The sequence below is a fragment of the Symphalangus syndactylus genome, chromosome 8 (genome assembly GCF_028878055.3).
Source record: "Symphalangus syndactylus isolate Jambi chromosome 8, NHGRI_mSymSyn1-v2.1_pri, whole genome shotgun sequence".
Lineage (NCBI taxonomy): Eukaryota > Metazoa > Chordata > Mammalia > Primates > Hylobatidae > Symphalangus > Symphalangus syndactylus.
The window spans coordinates 65,549,181-65,562,503 of NC_072430.2; the positions used below are offsets into that span (position 1 = coordinate 65,549,181).

General features: G+C 42.4%; 1 protein-coding gene and 1 long non-coding RNA gene across 3 annotated transcripts in view; one reads left to right on the forward strand and one right to left on the reverse strand.

The window, feature by feature from the left end:
* GNG2 (G protein subunit gamma 2) overlaps positions 1-13,323 on the reverse strand; it is a 156,511-nt gene that overhangs the window by 131,735 nt on the left and 11,453 nt on the right. The gene's annotated exons all lie outside the window — the stretch shown is intronic.
* The window catches only part of LOC129487901 (uncharacterized), a 28,770-nt gene that overhangs the window by 3,818 nt on the left and 11,629 nt on the right, over positions 1-13,323 (forward strand). Inside the window, exon 2 of the long non-coding RNA XR_008659515.2 lies at positions 8,381-8,471. This is a non-coding gene — a long non-coding RNA (uncharacterized lncRNA). The remainder of the gene's footprint in view (positions 1-8,380; positions 8,472-13,323) is intronic.

Consider the following 13,323-nt stretch of genomic DNA (forward strand, 5'->3'; position numbering starts at 1 on the left):
GGCACCAGTGGAAGAGGGAGAACAGAAGTGAGGTACTAACAGAGGAGAGAAGTCTCTCAGTAAACTGGGAACTGGGCAACTGTGGGGACTGCATCCAGAGTAGAGAACCAAGACTGTGCCCAATAAAGAGGGAGGAAGACAAATGCGCTCAAGGAGCTGCTTTGGATTCTCTGTTGGAGGTAGATTTTGTGTGGAACATTTTATAGATGTCACGGGGGACATGATTGACAGAAAGATGCAACAGACACCGTACAGGAACATAAAGCTTCTTAATGATAAAATAAGGGAAGAAGAAAGTTCTGGGAGTAAAGGAGAAGACAAAGTGTCATGCTCCCAGACCGAGGTACAGGCTTCCATATTCCCAGCTCCTACGATGACATCTAGCTACTGATGGAGCTACCCAGGTGGAACAGTGATTTCACCAGACAAGAGAAACTCAACCTCTGCCCATTCTTACAAGTACTCTTATACCTTCTGGAGTCCTTCACAGTACCCTGGTTGCCAGATGCAAGTAATTGATGCAAAACTATAACACGTTTCTAATGCTTATTGCAAGACAGTTAATCAAAGATCAATTCCCCAGGAGCGTCCTACAACTCGCTGAAGTTGCAAGACTGTTGGAGATCTACCCCTAGAGTTGTAATAACATGAAGTTAGACATGGTTCTGCATATATTCCAGGACTCCATATTTATATTGAATGACTAAAAATAAAGCTGTTTAAAAAATTAAAAATGTTGTGGTACATCTTGCTCTTTTTCCATTAAAAAAATTAAAGCATAATTTGCATATAGCAAAATTTACCCTTTTTAAAGTAGTTATGTGAGTTTGACAAACACACACAATCATGTAACCACCACCACGATCAAGATACAGAACAGCTGCATCACCCCTAAAATTCTCTCATACTCCTTTGCAGTTAACTCCTCCAACCCCTGGCGTCTGACAACCATTGATCTGTTTTTATCCTGTGAAAGGAAAATAAATCTTGGGAACCCAAAATCACTAAGCCAAAGAGAAAAGTCAAGCTGGGAACTGTGTAGGGCAAACCTACCTCACATTCTATTCCCAAAAAAGATAGCTACTAAGATAAAAAAGGTACATACCTCCCTCACAAGGAATTTCCTTGAGGACAAAGGACAGACAGAACTCAAAGTCATCCCTCTGCTCATTTTGGAAAGGCTAATCAGAAACTCAAGAGAATGCAACTGTTTGTCTCTTAGCTACCTATGACCTGGAAGCCCCCTCCCTGCTTTGAGTTGCCCCACCTTTCCAGACTGAACCAATGTTCATCTTAAATGTGTTGATTGATGTCTCATGTCTCCCTAAAATGTATAAAGCCAAGCTATGCCCCGACCACCGTGGGCACATGTCATCAGGGCCGCCTCAGGCTGTGTCACAGGTGTGTTCTTAACTTAGGCAAAATAAACTTCCTAAATTGACTGAGACCTGTCTCAGATATTTCGGGTTCACAATCTGTATAGTTTTGCTTTTTCCAGAATGTCAAATACATGGAATGATTACAATAGGTAGCCTTACGGGCTTGAGTTATTTGACTTAGCACACTGTAATGGAGATTCATCCATGGGGTGTACATACTACGGGGTCGCTTATTGTTGAGTGTCTTGCATTTTTATTTTTTTTGAGACAGGGTCTCACTCTGTTGTCCAGGCTGCAGTGCAGCGGTAGCACGATCACAGCTCACTGCAGCCTCGATCTCCCAGGCTCAACCAATCCTTTCACCTTAGCCTCCTGAGTACCTGGGACTAAAGATGTACAATACTAAGCTGGCTAATTTTTTATATTTTTTGTAGAGATGGAATCTGCATTAGCTAGAGTTCTCTAGAGAGACATACGATAGATGTATATATAAACGGGAGTTTATTAGGGAGTATTGCACTTTAACATATGAATGCTGTATCTCAATAAAAAATTCAAAACATTTTTATTTTTGTCAATATATAATTTGTAGCAAGTGGAACGAGGACTTCCTAAGTAAACAGATCTGGGTAATCATTTGTTATGTCGGATTTGGACACATTTCTTGATCTCCTTGATTTTCAGTTTATCTGTGTAAATGGGATTAATAACCCTGTTTTTGTTTTTTTTTTGAAACAGAGTCTTGCTCTGTTGCCCAGGCTGGAGAGCAGTGGTGCAATCTCAGCTCATTGCAACCTTTGCCTCCTGGGTCAAGCGATTCACCTGCCTCAGCCTCCTGAGTAGCTGTGATTACAGGTGCACGCCGCCACGCCTGGCTAATTTTTGGATTTTTAATAGAGATGGGGTTTCACCATGCTGGCCAGGCTAGTCTCAAACTCCTGACCTCAGGTGATCTGCCCACCTCAGCCTCCCAAAGTGCTGGGATTGCAGGCATTAATAAACACTTTTCAGAATTGTGTAGATCTCACAAAATAATGAATATTAAATTCTGCCATACAATATGCATAAGGTACTGTTAACAATTATCCAAAACTTGGAAATTAGCAAGTCTTTTCAGTGTCAGTGGGGCTTGTGTGTAGACCTGAGGGGGTGATTATCTGATTCTCCAGGTGGGTACTTTTGTTTGACTTCCTATTTACTACTGACGAGGATATTTTACAACTCTAAGTATAAAAGTTAACTCATAGGAGCAATGCAAATAATTCTCATCAAAGAGCAATGCAGAGGGATAAAAATATCTTGGTTGGAAATATCACTACAAGGTTACACTATTATTGCCCTCTGGACATGAACCAATTTTGTATCGAATCTTATTCAAACATTCTTCTTTTTCAGCCTCTATAAATACTTCAGTTTTTCCTATTTCAACTGCCTGCTGGTTCCCTCATTAACAAGTTAAAAAACCTTTGACTTGTGCTCCCTTTATATTTGAATGAGTCATACTTTTTTTTTTTTTTTTTTTTTGAAAAGGAGTCTCACCCTCTCACCCAGGCTAGTGTGCAGTGGCGCAATCTCAGCTCACTGCAGCCTCTGCGTCCTGGGTTCAAGAGATTCTGCTGCCTCAGCCTCCCAAGTAGCTGAGACTACAGGCATGAGACACCACACCTGGCTAATATTTTTGTATTTTTAATAGAGACAGGTTTCACCATGTTGGCAAGACTGGTCTCCAAATCCTGACCTCAGGTGATCCGCCTGCCTCAGCCTCCCAAAGTGCTGGGATTACAGGCATGAGCCACCACCCCTGGACGAGTTACACTTTTAATTTTGTATCTGGCAATAATTAACAGAGTGCTTTGCTCATAATAAGTGTTTGATAAACTTTAGCTTTTATTCTCATCCCAACTTTTTTTCTCCCTATATCTAGGTATGGGAAACAATATTAAATGAAGTATGTTTCTTTCATAACTGATTTTCCAATTTATTTTTATTTCATCAACGTTAAGATGAGCTCAGGCCAGGTGCGGTGGATTATGCCTATAATCCCAGCATTTTGGGAGGCCAAGGCAGGTGGATCACCTGAGGTCAGGAGTTCAAGACCAGCCTGGCCAACATGGTGAAGCCCTGTCTCTGCTAAAAACTACAAAAATCAGCCAGGTGTGGTGGCAGGTACCTGTAATCCCAGCTACTTTGGAGGCTGAGGCAGGAGAATCGCTTGAACCCGGGAGGCAGAGGTTACAATGAGCCGAGATCGTGCCACTGCACTCCAGCCTGGGCAACAGAGGAAAACTCTGTCTCAAAAAAAAAAAAAAAAGATGAAGTCACTTAAAATCATAATATTGAAAATATTTTATTGTTTATAAAAACAAACTTTTAGTGATAGGTTAGCATTAAGGTTTTTTTTATTGTAAGGAGCAGGAATAGAGAATCCTATAAATTTGCCTTACGATTTTTTTTCCAGGCACATTTGTTTAAGGGTGTGTAGAGGAGAATGGAGTAGGGGAAGGAGAAGTACATTAGACTTAATAGATTTTGGTTAGGTTATGCAAAACCAGTGGTAAATGGCATACTGGCGCTTGCTGGAGTTGTGGTGAGGGGAGAGGACACTAATGAGGCAAGTGGTATATTAAAAATTAACAATAAAACTTCGTGTGACTTTTTATATTTTTAAAAGCATTTTCATATACATTATCTTATTTAACCCTCAAAGCAACATCATAAAATATATTCTTATGTTGCATATAGAATACTGGCCCAAAGAGTTCAAGGTGACTCAATGAATTAGTGACTTTTGTAGAACAGAGACCACTTCCAAATCTAGTGCTTGCCTTGTGATACTGCATGACCACTACCCTAGCAACTGCTATGCATTGGGTGTTTTCATTCCCCCACTAATTCATATGTTGAAGCCTAAACCCCCAGTGTGATGGCATTTGGAGGTGAGGTCTTTGCGAGATAATCAGGTCTTGAGGGTGGACCCTTCCTGAATGGGATTCATGCCTTTATAAGAGATAGGAGAGAGATGGTCATGATCTCTCCTCTGCCAAATGAAGGTACAATGAGAAGACAGCCTTCTGCAAACTAGGAAGAGAACCCAGACCAAACACTAGATCTGCCAGTGCCATGATACTAGACATCTCAGCCTTCAAAACTGTGAGAAATAAATTTCTATTGTTTAAGTCACCCAGTCTATAGTGTTCTGTATAGCATCCTGAACTAAGACACCTACCAAATCTATTTATAATGTAAGTTTCCCTGTAAAGCCCTTATCCTGAAACTTCTAAGACTGGACATTTAAAGCTTCCTTAAAGCATCTCCCAGCAAAAGACCTGAAAATTAGTAATAAGACTAATATTTACAATGGAGGAGAAAAAGAAAAATATAGTTTTTGCTAAAGTTTTCTACTTTGTTAAATGTTTACATTTATTCTCAATTCTAAAAGGAAGACACTTTGGGCTTTGGGAGCCGCAAAAATTTGGGTCTTTTCTTTATTGAGAAGTTGTAGGTCAGGGGAGCAGTGGATGATCCTGTAAGTTTACCTTAAAATGGCTTTCTAGATGCATCCGTTTGAGTGTTTGCAGAGGCACACAGAACATGGGATTCAGGAGTGGGTTAGACTTTGACGTGCTGAGCCAGCATATCTCAAATCAAAGGTAGGGGGTGGTTTGGGTTTTTGCCAAAGTTGAGAGGCAACTGGGGAGGACAGTTTGCAAACAGCTATCTTATTTACCTGTATAGCCTTGGACCTCTGAAATATTTTAGCTAAAGGCAGCTGGGAGAACTGAGGTCTGAATATAAATAGTAATGTTTCTCCTGCTCAAGATGAAAGAAATGGAGTTAGAATGTAAGTTTAGATGCTAAAAGAGTCAAAAGCCTAGATGCCCAGTCTTTCTCTTCATCTCCTACTTTCTGGCCCTTTATGCCTCTTCTGTGATTCAATTAGTTCACTGCTCCTTCTTGCTTCTTACAGTAATTGTTGACTCTCAGCTTCACTCTTCACCTCAACTGAGCTGGGGGCCATTCATAAACATCAGGTTAACCTAGAAGCTTTCTTTTGTCTCCTCTTTTGCCCTCCTCAGAGAGGGCATGAAGCCTAATTCTACATCCTTCACCTTCTATTAAGTTACATTCTGGTACCTTGGTTAAGACCCTGCTGACCTTCAGAGCCCTCGGCTCTTTTAGCACAGAATTTTTGTCCTTATTCATTTATATAGAAGCGGGGTAGACATTTAGGGTATCTTTAAACCAGGTATATAATAAAGTATTCTAACTCAGAGCAGGATATAGCACAAATAAATCGAATGCCCTGAAGGGAATGGAAAAGAAAATCTATTTCCAGAATATTTGCATTCTATTAACAAGTACTTCAGGTCAGGTACTCAACAACTTTGCATGCATTATAGCGCTAGATGTGTTCCCAAATTCACTTAGGTGACATCTCCAATGCTTTCCTACTTACTCATGGAAAGGATTCTCCTGGAAAGTAAAAATGGCTTTAGCAATCTCAGTACTGAGAGGGCACGTGCCTGTCCTTACCCAGGACCCAGTGGCGTTGGTATCCATGGAACACAGGAGCATAAGACAGAGGCAGCTGTCTTCTGACTTGTCACCCTCTGGAGGGAATAACATTAGCACCTCGCCAGCCTTTCATCTGCCACCTGGACCCAACACTTGACACTTGTCTCCCAGCTGGTCGACAAGCTCTGTTTTCTGTCACCAAGGAAGGCCTCATTTCCATGTGGCTCTGACCTCGGCAGGGGAGTCCGTGGCAGGCAGAAGCCAGGCAAGTGCAGGGATGGAGGCCATCACAGTGCTGATATCCAGCCACCACAGCTCAGGGGCCAAGTGCTGAATGCCTTAGGGGCATTCTGGGGGAACTTTAATGTATAGATAAGGAGGCATTTGCATCACACTAGTTAATAGACAGGAATCCTCTGAGACAATTCCAGCCCTTCTTCCCCCATCTCCAAAAGCTTCAATGTGTTATATATTTCAAAGGCAGTTACTGAATGAAGGCAACATCCCACCAATCATTTTGTCTGCCTTTGTTTTTTTTGGTCTCTTCTAGAAATTGTCCAGAGAGCAGGGGCCATGTTTACTAACTCAGTTGGTATTGCATGATGAGGCTGTCTCAAGGGCAGTCTGATGCTATTGTCGAATGGATCTCAAGACACCTACTGTAAGCTATGGAAACACTGTATGACCCCTACCACTCATATGGCCACCAATATCACTGTAAAGGAGAAAGCAAGTGGCAAAGATAGTTGGTGGTTGTTATGTGAAAGTAATTTCATTCATCATCACAGCAGATGGCACACAGCAATACTGCTGTGATGAATTGGTTATAGTGACAGGTGAGTGATAATCTATAGAATGTGGATTCCCAGGAGCTTTTCTAAAAATCAGTATGACCATTTCTATGCCCCTCAAGTAATAACATCCTTCTATTGTATCTGTCTGTTACTCCACAAATTATAATCCCTTTAAGACTTCTTGAGCACTGTTAAAAATTCCTTAGGATGGTCCACATTAAGCTTTATCTGGCATCTCCACCTTTTGAAGAGGCATTTGGACTTCTCCTAAAGAGTAAGTGTAATGGAGCAAATGTTATATTATATATTTGTATTCACAGTCTTACCCTACTCCAGGTTCTAAGGAGGACTGTTTGCCTTCTCCTGAAAAGATAATGGGTTGCCAAGAACTAGATGAACTAGCAGACACCTAGAGAGGGCAAAGTGATTTATATTAGAAGAAATTCATGAACAAAGAGGGACTGGAAAAAAGTTGAAAAAGGAAAGAGCCCATTAAAGATGAAGATTTTCATAGAATGTTTAGAAGACAGATTTGGGGGTGGTGTGAAAATTGCTATGAAGAGGTACAGGAGGTAGATTTTCCATGAAATTCTGATACTGACTCCCTCCAAGTCCCTCAGACCTGAATAATGTGTTTACATATTTATTATATATCTTTCTTCTTTTCAGAGCAACTGCCTCCACCCCACCCCCCGCCACCCCTGCCAAATTGTATAAGCTTCAGGCCCCATAAGCTTTAATCTTGACTGGGTCTATAGAGAAATGAGTTGTAAGGTTGAGAAAATTTTTCCAACCTCTGGAAGGTAAAATAGATGATTGTGTACCTTCGTTGTTATGTGAAGACCCTGTCTAGTAGGCCTAAGAGTCATCTGAATTCAGAAGTGTGTAAAATTGTCTGACTTACTAACAGGTATTTTTTAGACCATTTTTGCCTATTGCTATGCTCTGTGTCTAAAACCCCTCAATTTGTATATTGAAGCCCTCATCTTCAATGTGATGGTAACTGGAGATGGAATCTTTCAGAGGTAATTAAATTTATGTGAGGTCATGAGGGTGAGGCCCTTATAATGGAATTAGTGCCCTTATAAGAAGAGACACTAGAAAGCTTGCTTTCCCTGCCTGCCTTGTGAGGACACAGGGAGAAGGCAGCCATCCAAAATCCAGAAAGAGAACCCTCAATGGAAACTGATCATGCTGGCACCTTGATCTTGGATCTCTCAACCTTCAGAACTGAGAGAATAAATTTCTGTTGTTTAAACAACCCAGTCTATGATATTTTGTTATGGAAGCCCAGCTAAGACACTGAGAGAGAATAATTTTTGCTCTATAGCGATGCAAATTATTTCTAAAGTAGAAAAGATAACCCCAAAGATAGCAGTTTATTGCCCTGTAATAGTTTTGTATCTAATTAAGTCATATTTCTCCATTTATTTTTGCTTTCACTGACTATATATATACATACATTAAATTCTCTTATCATCATTTGAAATAGCTTCACCATCTTTTTCTTTTTTTTTTTTCCCTGTAACAGGGTCTCGCTGTTGCCCTGGCTGGAGTGTCAGTGGCACGATCATGGCTTACTGCGGCCTTGAACTCCTGGGCTCAAGTGATCCTCCCACTACAGCCCCCCAAGTAGCTGAAACCACATGTGTGTGCTACCATGCCCAACTAATTTTTGTATTTTTTGTACAGACAGGGTCTCGGCATGTTGTCCAAGCTGGTCTTGTACTCCTGGGCTCAAGCGATCCTCCCACCTTGGCCTCTCAAAGTGCTTGGATTACAGGTATAAGCTGCCATGCCCAACCTCCCCATCATTTTAATGAGTTAAAATAAAACTTTGACACATGCTCACTATGTATTTGTATAGGAATTCTCTTTTTAAATTTTGAAAATAATACTTTTGACAGTGAGAAGAGAATCTTTAGGAATTATGCTGCATATTGTATAATGTATTTCACTTTGGTATCACTTTATGAGACTTCAACAAAAATTTTATATTACTTTTTAAATGTTAGACTGTGATTTATTTTTCAAAATAACACTATGCTGGCATTGGTCATGAAGTAATTCAATTATAGTAGGGCTTCTCTAGTGATATCAAATGTGAATTTTGTTTTGAAGTCCACTTCCTTACAGACCATGAGATGAGAAGGAAAAAGTGCCAGATAATTTCTAACTACTACAAAGAAATGAGCTTTTCCCTTCCTTCTCTCAGAATTGGTTGCTCAAACAACATATAGCTCTTTCGTGACCCCTTTTTATTACCATAGTTCTCCCTATTGCTTGTGGTTTCTGATACCGATAGTCTAGATTTTATGGATCAAGGCTGTCCCCCTTGCTGTCCTTTTCATTTATATCATCCTTTCATTTGAAAAATACGTATTGAGCACAGTACATGTGCCAGACATTGTTCTAAGTACTGGGGACTATGCAGTGATCTACACAGGCAATAATTCCTGTCCCATCCTCCTGCAGATTATATTCTACTGGGGGAGACATGTGATAAACAAACAAATACAATATGTTACATAATAATTAGGTGTTGGCAAAAAATGTTTTTAAAGGAAAGGAGGCTAGAATGTGCTAAAACAAAGGAGGAGGAGGTTTATAGTAATATTAAATGCAGGGGCCTCTGGGAATGTGACATTAAAACAGTTGGAGTAAAATAATTTTTGGAGTTGGGGAACTAGCAAAGCAGAGATCTGGAGGAGGAGCATTTCGGGCAGAGAACATGGCAAGTATACAAAGGACTTGAGGCTGCAGCATGCCTGGTGCATTTGTGGGCTAGCAAGGAGGCCATCATGCGGCATGAGCAAAGGAGAGAGAGGCGGGACACAAGGTTGGAGACAAATAGGGCGGAGAAACGGCTCGTGCTGTCAGGCCTTGTCAGCCATTTTAACTATTTAGCTTTTGAACTGAAATTTTGAGTGAAATGGACAACTTTTGGAGGACTTTAGAGGAGGAACTACATAATCTTATGTTAGAAAAGGTGCACTTTTGCTGCAGTAATGAGAGCTGACTGGAGTGGGGACAATGATGAAAGCAAGGAGGCTTATTAAGAAGCTATCTCAGTAATTCAGGTCAAAAACATTGGCAGCTTGGACCACAGTCGAAGTAGTGATGAGAAGTGGTTAGTGGCTGAATACATATTGAAAGTTGAGCCAACAAAGTTTGCTACGGATTCAATGTAGAGTCTGCAAGTGAAAAGAAGACATGAATTGACTCTGCTTTTTGGCTTAATTGGAAGGATAGATAGCATTGTTATTTGCTGAGCCAGGAGACATGCAGGAGAAACAGATCGAAGGCAAGATCAGGAGTTCCACTTTGGACATGTTAAATATGAACCATCCAGTGGAGATGTCCAATAGGCAATTGGCATTTGAGACTGGAGTCCAGGTGAGGAGTCTTTGCTAGAAATATAATCTTGGGAGTCATGAGGACAAAGATGGTACTAAAAGCCATGAGAGGAGATGAGCTCAATAAGGGGGTATAGATAGAGAAGAGGTCCAAAGACTGAGTTCTCAAGCACTCCAGTATTTTGAAATCAGTACGATGAAAAAGAACCAGAAAAAACTCTACAAAGAAATGGCTAATCGTAGAGAAGGAAACCCAGGAGAGTTAGGAATCCTGGAAGTCAAAAGAATCAAGCACTTCAAGAAGTAGGGAGTGAGCTGGGCACGGTGGCCCACGCCTGTTATCCCAACACTTTGGGAAGCCGAGGTGGGCAGATCACCTCAGGTGGGCCTGGCCAATAGGGTGAAACCCCATCTTTACTAAAAATACAAAAATTAGCCAGGAATGGTGGTGCACACCTGTTGTCCCAGCCTCTAGGGAGGCTGAGGTAGAAGAATCGTTTGAACCCAGGAGGCGGAAGTTGCAGTGAGCTGAGATCGTGCCATTTCACTCCAACCTGGGCGACAGAGCGAGACTCTTGTCTCAAAAAAAAAAAAAGAAGAAGCAGCAGGGAGTGATCAACTAGGAGCATAGGTCAAATATGATAAACACTGAGAACTGAACATTAGGTTTAGCAGTGGATGTCTCTGGTGGTCTTGATGAGAGCAGAATTGGAGTGGTGGATGTGAAATCCTGACAGGAGTGAGTTTAATGGAGAATGAGAGGGAAGGAATTGGAGACAGTGTAGATCGATACTTCTTTTTAAGGGATTTACTCTGAAAGGGAGCAGGGGAATGGGTCAGTGGAGGGCAATATGGGATCAAGATAGGGTTTTTATTTATAAGGATGGTAGGAAATAGCAGTTATGCAAATGCAGGTCTGTAGTAGGTGATGAGTTGGGTTTAGCCAGGATGGGGATTGACACGTGAGTACCCTGGAGCAAAAGAAAGACAAGTAAGATGAGGACATGATGATGATGAGCTCTGGAATCTGAGCTAGGTAAGAAGGGAATAAGCGTTTGGGGGCCTTGTAAGGGATAGTGAAAAGGTGGTATGATCCATAGCTTGCAGGTGTGTCCAAGAACTGTTGGATTTAAAGAAGTTTTGGAGTTGGGGAGATAAGCTGGAAAGCCAGCAGATGATGACTGAGAAGGGGCTGCTGTGGATGGGAACAGGCCTAGGCTATACACCTGGGAGTGAACAGCTGAGGCACAGGAGGACCAGGTCATTGGAGGACTAAAAGGCTAGGTGGGTAGGAGGATGCAGTTATTCGGCCAGCATGTGCCTTGCTGCCTTACTGAGGTGTTCACAGCTGGTGTCTGTTCTACCGATCAGTGCCTTTGCCCACTTGTTAAATATTGTGAATATCACTCCTGAGCAACAAAGAATCACAAGTATCATCACTGTGGACCTTGGCATTCCCAAGAACGGGGACAAGAGTGTTCGGGGAGTATGATGGTGGAAGAGAGCTAATATCTTAAGAGACAGAGGGCCTGTCATGTCTGCACATCAAACTGCCAGGCAGCAGGGAGGTAGCGGGGGTAAGCCTCTGCCGTCCCCAGCCCTGAGCCCCTGCAGTGTTCCTGAAGGGTGAGGGCAGGTCTATAGGGGCAGGAGAAACCAAGGAGAAGGGTTTCTGGGGAGGAGAAGAGGCCTGAAAATAGCAGAGTCAGAAACAAATTTCACCAGCTTCACAGTCTGGCCTTAGACCAACCCAAGCAGCTTGATGGGTCTGTAAACTAAGCTACATCTTCTGGCCATTAGGATGCCTAATTCACACCTGGGTAGAATGCATTCCAGAATCCTCAGTGTGGCCATAAGTCAGACAGATATCATAAGCCAACCACTCAGCCCAGTGAAAACAACATGTTTTCTTCTGCTTTTGTGATTATCTCCTTGTTGTTTTGTGCTTATCTCCTTGATTTACTCCTTCCTCCTTTTTTCCTCCTGCCCCCTTATCAGTCAGAGCTAGGATAAGCAATATCAAAAAGTGTCAAGGTTCTTCTGGTCCTGCTTTGCTTTATGATAACAATTGTGCCCTGGAACCATTTTCAGGCAGGCACAGCTCCCTGCTGGGGGCAACAATCCGGAGCTCAGGGAAGTAGGAAAACCGCCTGTGTGAAAGCGCTCACCACAGACCAGGCTCTGCCACCTCCTGTTCACCTTGAGGCGGCTTCCCCAGTCTCTGCAGCTTCCCTGCCCAGCACAAAGCAGCCTTGCCGGAGACTGTGGCTTTCACCACACAGTGACTCAGCTCCCCTGGGGATGATGGCAGGACTGTCTGCACAATCAGCCACAGTGGCACCAAATAACTCATGTTGAGGAAGCTAGTCAGTTCTACCGAGGCCTCTCATCCCGACAATCCACGGCCACTGCCCCCAAGGCATATGGTGCTTGCCTTCCCCCAACCTTCTACAACCCAAACATCTTTCCTGGGTTATTCTCTCATCTTCCGCAGCTTTATGCTCCCTCCTGAGTCCTCCCACTCTCAGACTCTCTCTCCAAGCTCTTTACTCTTTCCACCATTCCCTCAGAGAATAAACACTTCCACATTTTCCTCTTTGCAGTATCCTTCCATCACCATTTGTTGAAGCCTACCTTCCCCTGCAGGTACACCATCTCTTGCTTCTCTTTCCACTGGAGGCTGCAATTTCCCCTGCATGCCCCTAGACTGGAGGCACAGGTTGGGATCAGGATTCACCCAGCTCCACGGTGCTGCTTTTCCACTGTGTGTAATTCTGGGATATGTAAACATATACGTGGATGAACATCCAACACACTAATCAAAGCTTTAATTCTTTGACCTCAAGGCTCAAAGCTGAGCTAGTTATAGTCTGGAACTGTATGACATCAAAAAATACCACTCCTAGCTTTCTCACTACATCTGTTCTCGGAGGGATCACCGGGACCAGGATTCCTTCTTTTCCTCCTAATTCAGTGATTGTCCGACTTTAGCAGGTATCAGGATCACCTGGAAGGCTTGTTAAGGCAGATTGCTGAATCCCTGCTCCCAGAATTTCTGGTTTGATAAGCCTGGAGTAGAGCTCAAGAGTTTGCAATTCTAGCAAGTTCCCAGGTGATATTGATACTGCTAGTTTGAGGACTACACTTCGAGAAGCACTGTTCTAGTGTATATGCCCAATATTTTTCAAACTTGTCTTCATGTTAGAATTACTTGGAGGGCTTTAAAGAGTATTGACATCTGTGCCCGTGCCCTTCTCCTAGGGGTTGTGATTTAATTCA